General features: G+C 41.4%; 1 pseudogene across 1 annotated transcript; it reads right to left on the bottom strand.

Annotated features, from left to right (window-relative positions):
- Nucleotides 1-14,084: 14,084 nt before the first annotated feature.
- On the bottom strand, nt 14,085-15,650 carry LOC307103890 (elongation factor 1-alpha 1-like; annotated as a pseudogene). The gene is made up of 2 exons: nt 15,312-15,650; nt 14,085-15,133 (listed from the first exon to the last, which is right to left on the bottom strand). The product of its transcript is annotated as an elongation factor 1-alpha 1-like (transcript).
- Nucleotides 15,651-16,215: the final 565 nt, after the last annotated feature.

The following is a 16,215-nucleotide window of genomic DNA, read 5'->3' as shown; positions in this document are numbered from 1 at the left end:
AGATAATTCCCTTCTTAGGATCAATATGAATTGATTGCTTCTTCAAGACCCCCCTTTTTTAAGATTTGACGCAAGTAGATCTCTTAATTCAGATTCCACTTCACGTTTCCTGAGAAAGTTTGTCATTTCATTGAACAGCACTACATGATTGCCATGAATTGTTTTATTTTGTTGTTGTTGTTAAGAAATATATTTTTATTTATTTCAAAGAGGAAGGGAGAGGAAGAGAGAGATAGAAACATCAATGATGAGAAAGAATCATTGATCAGCTGCCTCCTGCACCATTGGGGATTGAGCCTGCAACCCAGGCATATGCCCTTACTGGGAATCGAACCATGACCTCTTGGTTCATAGGTCAATGCTCAACCACTGAGCCACTGCAGCCCAGCTGATTTTTTTTTTTTTTTTTTTTTTTTTTAGAATCACAATGGACCTCTCCCCGTTTGTGCATCCACTGTGTCCTTTGAATATTATTTCCTGGTGACTTTAATACTTCAGTGTGCAGAATAGTTGCTGTATCTCTCTGGACTGGAGGGTAAGCTTTGAGGGCCAGGGCCATGCCGTGTTCATTTTATATCTCCCATGTCTAGCACCCTGCCTGGCAATGAATGAGCAAGCAAAGGCCTGATGAGGGTTTTTTTCCCCCCTAATTCCATCCTGACCATCTATTCCTTCCATGTTTCTGGTGAAGGCAGAACACTCGAGATGCTTTCTGGTTCTTGCACCTTTGCAGACCATTTTTGGCAGGCGTCTGATTAACAGGGCCAAGCAAAACATAATTTGCTTTCTTAATTTTTTTAAACTAAGTGCTTTCTCTCCTCCCTTTTTATTTTTATTTTTTTTTACCATGTTTGGTTCCTCTTCTTCAAATTCCTTTCAATTCATATAATTAGTTATGCCAACACTTGCCCTTTGATTTTTGCTTTCTTAGACTCCAAAAGGTTGGTGAAGTTTAGCTGTGATTTAACCCTGCTCATCCTGGAATCAAATGATTCAGAGGCAGCATTCTTTCTTTTTTTTTTTAAAAAAAATTGTTGATTTATTTTAGAGAGAGGAGAGAGAGAGAGAGAGAGAGAGAGAGAGAGAGACCGATTGATTTGTTCTTCCACTTTTTTATGCATTCATTGGTTGATTTTTATATGTGCCTTGACTGGGGATCAAACCGAAACCTTGGCATATCAGGACGGTGCTCTAAACCGCTGAGCTATCCAGCCAGGGCAAGAGGCAGCATTCTTTTTTTTTAATTCTCACTTGAGGATTTTTCCATTTATTTTTAGAGAGAGTGAGAGGAAGGAAGGAAGGAAGGAAGGAGGAAGGAAGGAAGGAAGGAAGGAAGGAAGGAAGGAAGGAAGGAAGGAGGGAGGGAGGGAGGGGGGCAGAGAGAGAGAGGGAGAGAAACATTGATATGAGAGAGACACATCCATTGGTTGTCTCCTGCCTGTGCCCTGACCTGGGAATCGATCCTGTTATCCTTCTGTCCCAGTGCTGATGCTCTAACCATTGAGAAAAACCAGCTGGGGCGAGGCAGCATTTTATTGATTCCTTCTGAAACCCAGTGAACTAAGTGAGGAGGCTGGCAGTTAGTTGACAGGCAAGCTGAAGAGGGCTGCTGGAAAGGTGTCAACATCTGGACGAAAACTGCGCATTTGCAACTTTAAAAGACTGGAGAATAACTGATGTTTGCAGTTGTATCAGCTCGGTGAAGGGTCTGGATTGTCACACATTAGTTCATACACATCCAGACCAATGAGATTCCATTGCCTATCTGAACACGAACTGCACGTATTCCTTTGGGTAGGACAGATGAAGTTGGTATCACTGATCATAACATCATTACTGATCCTGTATTCATCCCAAGTAATAACAATCTGATAATAATTTTAAGTGTAACAATATCTCCTTCCAGCAAGGTGGAGAATGAAACCTAATTATATGTAAAGTCCTGTGCTCCCTCAAATACAACGCTGAACAGAGATAAAAGGAACATTGCTCAAAAATATAGGAAATACCTCCAGAGCTCTTTTTATTTTATTGATTTTTTACAGAGAGGAAGGGAGAGGGATAGAGAGTTAGAAACATCGATCAGCTGCCTCTTGCAACACCCCCTACTGGGGATGTGCCCGCAACCAACGTACATGCGCATGACTGGAATCGAACCTGGGACCTTTCAGTCCGCAGGCGGACGCTCTATCCAATGAGCCAAACCAGTTAGGGCAACCTCCAGAGCTCTTGTCTTCTGGATATGCATGCTCACACATTACAAAAAAGATCAAACTTTGGTTCTCTGGGGCAGTAGTCGCCAACCGGTGGTCTGCGGACCACTGGTGGTCCGTGAAGTCCAAAAGGTTGGGGACCACTGCTCTGGGGGGAGGTATCACTTAGCTGCTGATGAAAGAGAGCTGTTAAGGGCACTCCAACAATCTTCTAGCTCTCCAATACATACTTGAAAAATGACAATTCCTGGTGTATAACAGCATGGACTTTGGAATCAGGTGCTAATGTTAGCTGTGCCAATCCATTAAAAGTGTCATCCCGGGCAAGCCATTCATCAGTTTTGATTCTCAGTTTCTTTACTCATAAAATGAGCATAACATCTCGCTCAAAGGGGAGTTCTTAGGATTGAAGTTTAATAAAATATTTATAAAGACCTAGCATGATACTTATGGCATAATCTTTAATGAATAGCTGTAATAATTTTTTAATTGTGCTTTTATTTGCCCCATCCACTTCCCATAATTAGTCTATCTCTTTTGGCTTTCTGCTCTTGAACATTCAACAAACATACTATTAGTGAAAGTTCTGTGCCTATGAAAATAAATAAGAATAGGTTCTGCCCTAACTCGTTTGGCTCAGTGGATAGAGCGTCGACCTGTGGACAAAAGGGTCCCAAGTTCAATTCCAGTCAAGGGCACATGGCTGGGTTGTGGGCTGATCCCCAGTGTGGGGTGTGCAGGAGGCAGCTGTCAATGATTCTCATCATTGATGTTTCTATTTCTCTCTCCCTTCCTCTCTGAAATCAATCCTATATAATAAAAGGGTAATATGCAAATAGACCGAATGGCAGAACAACTGAACAACCAATCAAAGCGTAATATGCTAATGATAAGCTAAGGCTGCTCAACCGCTCGCTATGATGTGCACTGACCACCAGGGGACAGACAGTCAACTGGTTGACCAATTGCTACGACGTACACTGACCACCAGGGGGCAGATGCCCCAACCTGTAGGTTAGCTTGCTGCTGGTGTCCAGCCTATTGGGACTGAGTGAGATGGGCCAGACAAGCCCTGGAGCCCTCCTGAGGTCCCTCCCCTGCCCGATCGGGGCCAGACGCAGGGCTCATCGCTGGTGAGTGCTGCAGCAGAGTGAGCCTCTCCTGATCGGCACTGATTGGGCGCGAGCCCGGGGCAGGCACAGTGGGGCTGGGATGAGCGGGAGCAGCAGGTAGGAGCTGCCGGCCACGTTGGACTGCAGGTTTCAGCCTGATCCCTGCAGTCCACCCAGAGGGACCCCACCTATGCATGAATTTGTGCATCGGGCCTCTAGTAAAAATATATTTTAAAAAAAGAATAGGTTCTGCCCTCAATAAGTTCACACTTTAGCCTAAAAAAAAAAACCAAAAAAACCCCAAACATATATAAATTACTGATGCTGGTGGACTGAAGACAAGTACTTGGTTTGTACCATTTTATGATGACCTACCTGAGAAATATTTAAGATCAGATTTATTAATATCCAAGCAGTGACAAAGCTTATGGAAGTAGTTAGGAAAATGCCCAAGGAAAACCCCCAGACAAACAAAAAATGCTCACATTTTCACATACATGAGATTACTTTTAAAACTCCATCTAATCAGTGTAGTACTGCAGCTTTTACTAACAGTTTTCTGGTCCAGTATAAAAGTCAGGCTTCTTTTGCATGTGTGTGAAAAATATGCAGGTTGTACTTTGAGGTAATGTTGGAAGGTGTAGTTAATAGGAAGCACTTCTAGTTGTTAATTAATTAGACCACTTTAATCAAGAGCCATTTTCTGAGAAATTTATTCCCAGGCCTGGGTCAGGTGCTAAAGAAACAAAGATAATGAAGACATAGACTTTGCCCATAAGGAACTCATTCAACAAGTGTTTATTTGATTACCTACTAGGGGAGGCAGTGGTGAACAAGACATTCGGCTTATTTGCAGGAGACTGATATATACATACATCTTTCCAGCTGCCTCAAAAAGTGTGCAAGTGACACAGGGTTTGGGCAAGACAAAATATCTACATCCCCCACCCGTCAAAACAAAGAGCAGTTCTTGAAAGAATAGTTTGGTCTCTACAGCCCAAGTGAACTAGGGACTCTCTCTAGCATTAGGTAAAATTGTGAAGTGAGCAGTTATAGCCCATTCTCCTTGGGTCTGGGCTATTTAGATAGCTTTCTGGTTTCTCAGTTCCTGTCTTTTTGAACTGCTTTGTCCTCTTAAGGACTACTGCAATGATGATTCTAAAATGCAAACCTGATTATCTTATTCCCTCGCTTAAAAACTAGCATGGCACACAAGACTATTTGTGATCTTGCTCTGCCAAACTTTCCATCCTCATCCTCCATAACTCACATGTAGGATTTGCCAGATTAGTAAATAAAAATACAAGATGCCCAGTTAAATTTAAATTTCAGGTAAACAACACTTTTTGGGGTCTAAATGTGTCTCAAATGTTGCATGTGACATACTTAGACTAAAATGTACTCATTATTTACCTGATGCCCAAATGTAAGTAAACATCCTGTATTTTATCTGGCAAGCCTACTTATTCCATTTCCCACTAGTCTCTTCATGCCCGCTGTTAAGTGCTTGATAACTTCTCCACCCCACTCCTTATCCACATGATACTCTTCTGCTGCTTCTTCATGGGGTTCTGGAACAGTGCAGATGGGAGTTTGGAATCCATGTGCTGGGGATGGGTCTGGCCACCTGTGTGCCTTGTTTAAGAACTGGGCTTCCTCCCCAGTTCCTGTTCATCCTTTCCATCCTTCCTCCTGGAACTGGAGTTCTGCCCTGAACTCCAGTTTACTTGGCTGGAACCCCACATGGTTTTTCACCCTTGTGAACTCTCTCCCTGAGGCTATGGGGCTAGATTCTTCCTCCCAGCTGGGAGCTGGGTTCCTGACTTAAACTGGATGGATCATTGAAGCCTGCCTCCTTCCTGTCTTGTCTACTACAAAGAATGGAGAAAAGACTCAAGTGAGATCAAGTTAGTAAAAGTGGTTTGTAAAGTGTAAAGCCTTTCTGATGGTAATTTAGTTCAGAGACTAAATTATAAGCTCTTCACCTAATCTTTTACATGGAAGCTCCTCTCTAAAGTGCTCTGGGTTTCCCTTGCTTCTGCTCATGCCTAGTGACATGATGTGGAAAATTTCCACATGTCCTCTACATAATTTTTATTAGTGCATTCAGTCACACTGGCTGTTGCTTTAATTTTTGAAATTTTAATTGTATGGTCCAGGACACACCTCTTCATAATTAAAACTAAAGTCTCACAAACTTGCAACACACAAAAGAAAAGATATCTGGGAATAAACTTAACCAAGGAGCTAAAAGACCTGTAGGAACACTATAGGACATTGAAAAAGGAAATAGCCCTAGCCAGTTTGGCTCAGTGAAGGGACCCAAGTTCAATTCTGGTCAAGGGCATGTTCCTCAGTTGCAGACTCGATCCCTGGCCCTGAGTGGGGCCCTTGTGGAAGGCAACCAATCAATTGATGTGTCTCTCTCACATCTATGTTTCTTTCTTTCCGTTTCTCCCCCTCACTTTAACTCTCTCTAAAAATCAATGGAAAAGTATCCTTGGGTGAGGATTAATCAAAGAAAAAAAGAAAAAGAAATAGAGGAACAAACAAGTGTAAGCATATACCATGTTCATGGATTGGAAGAATTAACATTATTAAAATGTCCATACTACCCAAAGCAATCTACAGATTCATGCTATCCTATTAAAATACCAACAGCATATTTTACAAAATTCCAAAAATATATATGGAACTAAAAAAGACCCCAAATAGCATCAGCAATCTTGAGAAAGAAAAACAAAGTTGGAGGGCTCACAATACTGGATATCAAATTACACTACGAAGCCATTGTAATCAAAACAGCCTGGTACTGGCACAAAATCGAATATACAGACCAATGGAACACAACAGAAGTCCTAGAAATTGACCCATGCCAATATGGTCAGTTAATATTTGATAAAGGAGGCAAGAGCATACAATGGAGTAAAGATAGTCTCTTCAATAAATGTTGGGAAAATTGGACAGGTACATGCAAAAAAATGAAACTAGATCACCAACTTACACCACACACAAGAATAAACTCAAAATGTATAAAAGACTTAACTGTAAGTCATGAAACTATAAAAGTCCTAAAAGAAAGCATAGGCAGCAAAATCTCAGATATCTCATGTAGCACTATTTTCACCAATACATCTCCTAGGGCAGTGGTCGGCAAACTGCGGCTCACGAGCCACATGCGGCTCTTTGGCCCCTTGAGTGTGGCTCTTCCACAAAATACCACGGCCTGGGTGAGTCTATTTTGAAGAAGTGGCGTTAGAAGAAGTTCAAGTTTAAAAAATTTGGCTCTCAAAAGAAATTTCAATCGTTGTACTGTTGATATTTGGCTCTGTTGACTAATGAGTTTGCTGACCACTGTCCTAGGGCAAGAGAAACAAAGGAGAAAATAAATAAATGGGACTACATCAAACTAAAAAGCTTCTTCACCGCAAAAGAAACCACCAACAAAATGAAAAGGGAACCCACTGTATGGGAGAACATATTTGCCAGTGATACATCTGACAAGGGGTTAATTTCCAAAATATTCAAAGAACTCATACAACTCAACATCAGGAAGACAATCCAATTAAAATATGGGCAAAGGACCTGAATAGAAAATTCTCTAAAAAGGACATACAGATGGCTAATGGACATATGAAATAAATGCTCAAAGTCACTAATCATCAGAGAGATGCAAATTAAAATAATGAGGTATCATCTCACACCTGCCAGAATGGCTACCATCAATAAGTCAATAAACAACAAGTGCTGGTGATGATGAGGAGAAAATGGAACACTCATGCACTGCTGGTGGGAATGCAGACTTGTGCAGCCACTGTGGAAAACATGGAGTTTCCTCAAAAAATTAAAAATGGAACTGCCATTTGACCCAGTGATCCCACTTCTAGGAATATATCCTAAGAAGCCAGAAACACCAATCAGAAAGAATATATTTAACCCTATGTTCATAGCAGCATTATTTACAATAACTAAGATCTGGAAACATCCCAAGTGCCCATCAGTAGATGAATGGATAAAAAAAATCTGTGGTACATTTACACAATGGAATGCCACGTGGCTATTAAAAGGAAGTTCTTACCCTTTGTGACAGCATGAATGGGCCTGGAGATTATTATGCTAAATGAAATAAACCAGTTAGAGAAAGACAAATATCACATGATCTCACTTATCTGTGAATCTAATGAACAAAATAAACTGAGGAACAAACTAAGTCCTGAGGCATGGATGCATGGAACAGAATGACAGATCTCAGAGAGGAGGGCAATGGAGGAGGTGGGAAGAGATTAACCAAAGAACATATATGCTTAACCCATGAACACAGACAATGGTGTGGGGAAGGCGTGGGGTAGGATGGGGACTGGGTAGGGGGGAGCAAAGGAGAGGAAAATAGGGAACACCTGTAATATAGTCAACAATAAATAAAATTTAAAAAAATGTAAAGTCTCACGAACTATGTCAACTCTGAGTATGTGTATGAATTTTGATAGTTTCTGTTATATTCATCTTTTTAAAAATTGGTCAACCCACCAAATTAATTTCATCATCCACAGATGGGTTGTGACTTGCATTTTGCTAAGTACTGATTTGCATAATTTTCACTGAGATTTCCTATATCAACCATCTGACCAGGACAATTGTCAAATGTCATCTCATTTGGTCTCCAGTAGAACCCACCTTGCTCAAAAAAAGGAGTTGTCCCTGCTGATAAGATCAGCAAGCAGCCTACCTCAGTCAGATTTTCCAAGCTGCCTGAGGTTAATATGTAAAATTCCTGGCAAGGCCGCTTATAAAAAAGGATAGATGCAGAATTATCACAAATGACAACTACATTCATCATAGAATAGGGATATTGTTTGGGGGCAATTCTTTAATTATTCCTGGTTGAGTTAAAGAGACTTTTAGATTTCTGAGGTTTCACATTGATTTTAGAGATAAAACATAAATGAAAGTTTTCTCGCTCACTGCTATGATTTTGTTTTACTTTCTTTTCGCCTACATGATCAACAGTTAATCTGAAATTCAGACTGCTTCAAAAAGCTGGGCAATAGTAGATTTCAGAGAAAATAAAGAAAATGTATGGAAAGGATGTATGGTCCAAATCGAGGAAAATAAGACAAATTATCGAATGAATTCTATGGTACAGGTAGTCAAGCCAGCTGCTGGAATTCAAGGTTCCCCGATACAGCTCTTTTCTTTTACTCATGGCCGACTCATTCATTTTCCTTTCTTTTTAAATGTATTTTTATTGACTTCAGAGAGGAAGGGAAAGGGAAAGAGAGATAGAAACATCAATGATGAGAGAGAATCATTGATTGGCTGCCTCCTGCACGTCCTCCACTGGAGATTGAGCCCGCAACCCAGGCATTTGCCCCTGACTGGAATTGAACCCACGATCCTTCAGTCTGCAGGCCAATGCTCTATCCACTGAGCCAAGCCGGCCAGGGCTCATTCTCCTTTCTGGTAGGGTTTTTTTTGTTGTTGTTGTTTTTTTTAAAATATATTTTATTGATTTTTTACAGAGAGGAAGGGAGAGGGATAGAGAGCTAGAAACATTGATGAGAGAGAAACATCGACCAGCTGCCTCCTGCAAACCCCCTACCGGGGCTGTGCCCGCAACCCCTGTACATGCCCTTGACCGGAATCGAACCTGGGACCTTTCAGTCTGCAGACCGATGCTCTATCCACTGAGCCAAACCGGTTTCGGCTCTGGTAGAGTTTTACTTGGGTTTGGTTTGTTGGCCTTGAAAAGACCAGTTTCAGATCAATGGTGGTACAAAAGCTAGATTGGAGGGAATTTGAGAGAGAACAGGAGAAAAGGAATTAAAAACAGATAGTATAAACAACTGTTTGATTACAAAGGGTTAGAGAAATAAAATGGTAACCAAATGAGCAAAATAGAGTCAAGGGGAGAGTTTTACTTGTCTTTAAAGAGCTTGAAATGGCCCTCGCTGGTTGGGCTCAGTGGATAGAGCGTCAGCCTGTGGACTGACGGGTCCCAGGTTCGATCTGGTCAAGGGCATCTACCTTGGTTGCAGTCTCCTCGCCCGCTGAGGCCCTGGTCAGGGTTCCTGCAGGAGGCAACCAATCAATGTATTTCTGTCACATCAATGTTTCTCTCTGTCTTTCCCTCTCTTTTCCACTCTCCCTAAAAATCAATGGGAAAATATCCTCAGGTGAGGATTAACAACAACAATTAAGTGCTTGGAATGATTTGTTTGCACACTAATGGGAAAGGTCCAGTAGAAGAGAAATTCATGATGTAGGACTGAGAGGGAGAAGTGACTGGTCTTATGTTCTTGAGTCTGCAAGAGGGTGGGATCCAATTTGCAAGTGAAAGCTTTTACATAGGAGACAGCCTGACAGACAGGAGCTAAGGCAGGGTCTAAGGGGTACACCAGTATGGACACATGGATGTGGTAAGAGTGACTAGAAGTTCTCTTCTGGTTCTTTAGTTTTCTCAGTGAGGAAAGAGGAGCCATCACCAGTGGAAAGTGAGGATGAGGGAAAAGAGAGGACCAGGTGTGGAACAGTCCTTTAACAGAAAGTGAATATAGGAATGTAGAATGTAGGCAAGTGAGTGGGCCAGGGACATGCAGGATGTTAGCTGGGAAACAGTAAGGGTCTCGTTAGGTTCCTGGTGACAGGTTTAAAATCAGACCGATGTAGATGAAAAGTTGGATTTAACTGGGGTTGTGATTTGCTAGCAGTATGGTGACAGAACTAAGGTGATCCAGGGAGTTTACTGAGCGTGATTACATTTATTGACCCTGAATTTTAAGCTAAGAGGGAATAGAAGGACTCTAGGGGCGAGAGACAGTAAAGGAAAAAGGAAAAGGAGTGTGTGTAGAATGCTCCTCTCCCTAGAGTTTGGTTCAGTCATTCCCTGATGTTGCCCTTTTAACTCTCTTCAGAGTAATTAAGGTGTTTCCTTATTACTTAAAAAAAAAAAAAATCTATTGCCCTGGCTGGTGTGCTCAGTGGTTAGAGTGTTAGCCTGCACAAGGGTCTCAGGTTTGATTTCCTGTCAAGGGCACATCCCTACGTTGTAGGTTTTATCCCCACTGGGGTCAGGGTGCATGCAGGAGGCAACCAATCGATGAGTCTCTCTCACATCAATCCTACTTTCTCTCTGTTTCCCTCCCTCCCTCCTTTCCCACGCTCTCTAAAAATCAATGGAAAAAATATCCTCAGATGAGGATGAACAAAAATAAATAGCCCTAGCCAGTTTGGCTCAGTGGATAGAGCATCGGCCTACAGACTGAAGGGTCCTGGGTTCAATTCTGGTCAAGGGCACATGCCCAGGTTGTGGGCTCAATCCTCAGTAGGGGGTGTGCAGGAGGCGGCTGATCAATTATTCTCTCTCATTTATGTTTTTATTTCTCCCTTCCTCTCTGAAATCAATAAAAATATAGTTTAAAGTCAATCAATCAATCAAAACAATTAAAAATCCATCCATCCACCCATCCATGCATCCATGCATGCATCCATCCATCCATCCATACATACATCCGTGCATGCATCCCTCCATCCGTTTCACACCACTAGAACATTAGCTCTATGACAACAAGGACCTTGCTGTAATACTCGTTATTTTATAGCCACAGTAATAATTTTTCACAGGGAAGACTACAAAGTATTAGATAGAAGAATGTTGAAAGGTTAAGATATGCTTTTAAGGTCTTCACCAGCCTGATCATGCTCTTCTATCTGTCCTCCTGTTTGTTAGTTTTCTCCTGCTGCCTCTGCCAGGAGAAAGAAGATCGTGCCCCAAGGGGAGAATTGCTTGCTAAAATGTCTGCCTTGGGTCTCCTACAAGGCCTCCGGAGGGTGTAGAGAGGAGAGCTCAAGGAGAATTTACCACAGAGTTCTGCAGGCACCAGATATCTCAAAGATGAGCCAAAAAGAATGCCAGGAGGATGCCAATAGGTTTCCATTTTGTTTTGTTTAAAACATCTTTATTGAGGTTTAATTTAGACACCATAAAATTCATGCACTTTAAGTGTAATCTTTGTTGAAATTTACAACCATCACCACAATTCAGTTTTAGAACACTTTCATCACCACAAAATGTTCCCTTATGCCCGATTGCAATCATCTCTTTTCCCACCACCAGCCTTAGGCAACCCCTGATTTTTTCTGTCTCTACTGTTTTGTCTTTTCCAAAATTTTCATATAAATGGAATCATACGATATGTAGTTTTTTGTGTCAGTCTCCTTCCATTTAGTATAGTGCTTTTATTGTGATTAATACTCACTCTACAGATACACAACATTTTGTTTATTGATTCATCACTTGATAGACCTTGTTTCCAGTTTGGGGGCTATTCTGAATAGTACTGCTATGAATGTTTGTATACAAGTGTTTGTACATAGGTTTTCATTTCTCTTGGGTAGGTACCTAGGAGTTTAATTGCTAAGTCAAATAGTAAGTGTGTATTTAACTTTTTACAAAGTGACAGTTTTCCAAAATGGCTGTTCCATTTTACATTTCACTAGCAATGTGTGTGCTTCTCCATGTCCTCACCAACACTTAGCCTTTTTTAGTTAGCCAGTCTAGTCGGTGTGTAATGGTATCTCCTTTTGGTTTCGTTAGCATTCCTCTTATGACTAATGATATTAAACATCTTTTTGTGTACTTATTTGCCATTTATTTATCTTTGGTGAGGTAATTATTCAGTTATTTTATTCCCTTTTTTATAGAGTTGTTTGTTCTCTTATTGTTGAATTATAAAAGTTCTTTTATATATTCTGGATTCAAGTCCTTTATCAGATATATGTTTTGCAAGTATTTTCATTTTCTTAATTGTGGCTTTTGAAGAGCAAACATTTTATTTTTGATAAAATTCTATTTGTTGATTTTTGCCTTTGATTGTTCATACCTATTGAGTCATACATAAGAATTCTTTGACTAGTCCAAGGCTGCAAAGATTTCATCCTATGTTTTCTTTAAGTTGTTATGTCTTGTATAAGGGAAGAGTTGAGTGTCGTCTTTTTGTTGGTGTTTATCCAATTGTCTGAGCATCTATTGTTGAAAGGACTGTTCTTTCCCCATTAAATTACTTGACATATTTCTTGAAAATCAGTTGACCAGCTCTTTTACTGGACTTTCTGTTCTCTTCTGTCCATCTAAATATCTATTCTTTCTTGAGAATTCTAGCTTTGTACTAAGTTTTAAAATAAAATAAAGCCCTCCAACAGTTTCTTTTTCAAAATTATTTTGCTATTCTAAGTTCTTTGTACTTCTATATAAATTTTAGAAATAGGTTGTTAATTTCCACACAAACAGCCCATGAAATTTTGATAGGTATTACATTAAATCTTATACATCAATTTGGGGAAATTGCCATTTTAACAATATTGAATCAGCCAACCCATGGACATTGTATATCTCCCAATTTTTTAAATAAACCCTCTTTAATTTCACTCAGCAATGTTGTTTACTTGATTTTTTTTGCACTTTTCTTGTTAAATTTATTCCTAAGTATTCTATTCTTGTGGTGCTATTATAATTGAATTAATGTAATTCATTTTAAAATTGTTTATTGATAGTTTATGAAAACAAAATTGTTTTTTTCCCCCCCTCTCATTTAAACTTTGTTTTAAAGTGGGTCTCAAAATTCTGTGACAGAGTTTTGGTCAAGTTCTTTACTTTGAAAAGTACTGATTTTAAAAACGAATAACTTAAAAACTGCCCCCCCCCCCCCTACACACACACACCTAAATGGCCCACAAACATTTTCCTTTCCTTCTGAAGGCTTTTAAAATTTTATTTATTTATTACTGATTTTAGAGAGGGGAGCGGGGAGAGAGAAACACCCATCTGCTGCTCACCTTTTTACACATTCATTGGTTAAATCTTGTATATGCCCTGACCTGGGATCAGAGCCACAACCTTGGAGTATTGAGACAATGCACTAACTGAGCTATCCAGCCAGGGCTCCTTCTGAAGGTTCTATGATGCATTGTAATCATTAACCAGTCTTTACTATTAAACTTAAATGACTGCCATGGTTGGTTTGGCTCAGTGGATAGAGCGTTGGCATGTGGACTGAAAGGTTCCAGGTTCAATTCTGGTCAAGGGCACATGCCCGGGTTGTGGGCTCGATCCCCGGTGGGGGGCATGCAGGAGGTGGCTGATGGATAATTCTCTCTCATCATTGATGTTTCTATCTCTCTCTCCCTCTCTCTCTCTCTCTCTGAAACCAATAAAAATATCCTATATAATAAAAGCCTAATATGCAAATCAACCGAACGGTGAAACAGCTGATCGGCAGAGGGCGGGTGCCAGTGGGCAGAGAGAGGGGAGGGTGATGGGGGGCGGCAACCGGTGGCAGTAGGGTGATGGGGGGTGGGTCTGGCCACTCGCCATCCAGTGCATCCCTGGTCGCTTCCCGCAAAGGGAGGCCACTGGCGGCGGGGCAGCGATGGGGGACAATGGGGGGTGGGGCTGGCTGCTCGAGAGCCGGCACCATCGTCGATCGACTCGCCAGTCACCTCTCGAAGAGGGAGGCCAGACTGCGGCTTAATTTCCATCAGTTGGAACACATGCCGTCAGTTGGACATCCCCTGAGGGCTCCCAGACTGGGAGAGGGTGCAGGTTGGCCTGAGGGACCCCCCCTAGTGCACAAATTTTCATGCACCAGGCCTCTAGTATTAAAACAAAAACAAAAAACCTTAAATGACCAATTGAGACAAACAGTCCTGAGACTATTCTTCCACCAATGATTATGACTGGGGTGGCAGGTATTGGGGATAATTTTCATTTAGCCTTCTGAGTTTTCTGGGCAAACTTGGTGACTTTGCAAGCCCTCTTGTCCAGTGCTTTGATGACACCCACAGCATCTGTCTCAAGTCACAAACAGCAAAACGGCCCGGAGGATAGAGAAGCTCTCGATACACTTGGGCTTGCTAGGAATGATGTTGACGATGGCAGCATCACCAGATCTCAAAAACTTTAGGCCATCTTCCAGCTTTTTCCCAGAACAATGATCAATCTTCTCCTTCAGCTCAGCAAATTTGCAAGCAATGTGAGCTGTGTGACAACCCAGCACAGGTGCATAGCCAGCACTGATTTGGCCTGGATGATTCAGGATAATCACCTGAGCTGTGAAGCCAGCTGCTTCCATTGGTGGGTCATTTTTGCTATCACCAGCCACACTGCCATGACAAACTTCTTTGACAGACACCTTTTTGACGTTGAAGTCCACATTGTCTCCAGGAAGAGCTTCACTCAAAGCTTCATGATACATTTCAACAGATTTTACTTCAGTTCTAACATTGACTGGAGCAAGGGTGACCTGCCGGGTTTGAGAATAACAGTCTCCACTCGGTCCACAGGGACAGTACCAATACCACCAGTTTTGTAGACATCCTGGAGGGGTAGATGTAGGGGCTTGTCATGTGGATGAGTTGGTGGCAGGATGCCATCCAGAGCTTCCAGCAGCTGGTTCCACTGGCATTGCCATCCTTACAGGTGACTTTCCATCCCTTGAACCAAGACAAGTTAGCACTTGGCTCCAACGTGTTGTTGCCCTTCCAACCAGAAAATGGCACACATGCTACTGTGTCAGGGGTTGTAGCCAATTTTCTTGATGTAGGTGCTGACTTCTTTAACAATGTCTTCGTATTTCTGGCTGTAGAGTGGCTCAGTGGAACCCATTTTGTTAACACCAACAGTCAGTTGTTTCACACCCAGTGTGTAAGTCAGGTGGGCCTGCTCTTAGGTCTGCCCATGCTTGGAGATGCCTGCTTCAGATTCACCAACACCAGCAGCAACAATCAGGACAGCATAGTCAGCCTGAGGTGTGCCTGTGATGATGATGTTGTTTTTTAAATTTATCTTTATTGTTGAAAGTATAGATGTTCCTCTCCCCCATTAACTCTCTCTACCCTGCACCCACCCCCCTCCCCAGGCCTTCACCACACTACTATCTGTGTCCGTGGGTTATGCATATAAATTTTTTGGTTAATCTCTCCCCCATCCCACCCAACTTCCCTCTGAGATTCATCGGTCTGTTCCATTTTTTATGGAGTCTCTGTTCTGGGGCATAAATGATGGTCACATAATACTTGCTGGTCTCAAATTTCCATAGGGAGATATCAATAGGGAGCCCACACTCACGTTCACTTTCAGTTTATCTAAGACCCAAGCATACTTGAAGGAGCCCTTTCCCACCTCAGCAGCCTCCTTCTCAAGTTTTCCAACAGTTCTTTTGTCGATTCCATCACATTTGTGGGCCAGATGGCCAGTAGTGGCAGACTTGCAGGAATCTACGGGTTCGTGCCCAGTAACAATAGTGCTAACGTAGGTCTTTTCCCTTCCCATTTTGGCTTTGATTTAGTGGTGGTTTTCACAACACCTGTGTTCTTGTGCAAACGGGTTGTGAAAAAACAAAATACAATTGGTTTATGTATATTCGTCTTGTGTCCTACAACCTTGTTAAACACACTTATTAGTTCTAGTAACTTTTTTGTAGATTCTTTGCAACTAAAACCATTTTCAGCCATATTGAGATATAATACACAAATATAATTGTAATATATTTTATGATTTAACATTAATTAAATAACATTTACTTAATAAATTAATAAATGCTAATTTATTTGAGCATCGAAAGATCACCGGTTTGATTCCTGCTTGGGGCACATGCCCAGGTTGCAGGTTCGGACCCCGATCTGGGTGCATGCAGGGGGCAACCGACCAATGTTTCTCTCTCTCTCTCCCTCCCCCTCCTCTCTATCTAAAAAAAAAATCAATAAAGACATATTTTTTAAAAAATTCTTAGGTTCTATTGTTTTAGCAAGTTTCAGTTTTATAATACACTATTTTCAACTATAGTCACCATGTTAAAAAATTAAATCCTCAGATCTTATTCATCTTATAACTGAAA

Source organism: Cnephaeus nilssonii (assembly GCF_951640355.1).
Source record: "Cnephaeus nilssonii genome assembly, chromosome: 7".
NCBI lineage: Eukaryota > Metazoa > Chordata > Mammalia > Chiroptera > Vespertilionidae > Cnephaeus > Cnephaeus nilssonii.
This window is presented reverse-complemented; position numbering and strand designations above follow the sequence as displayed.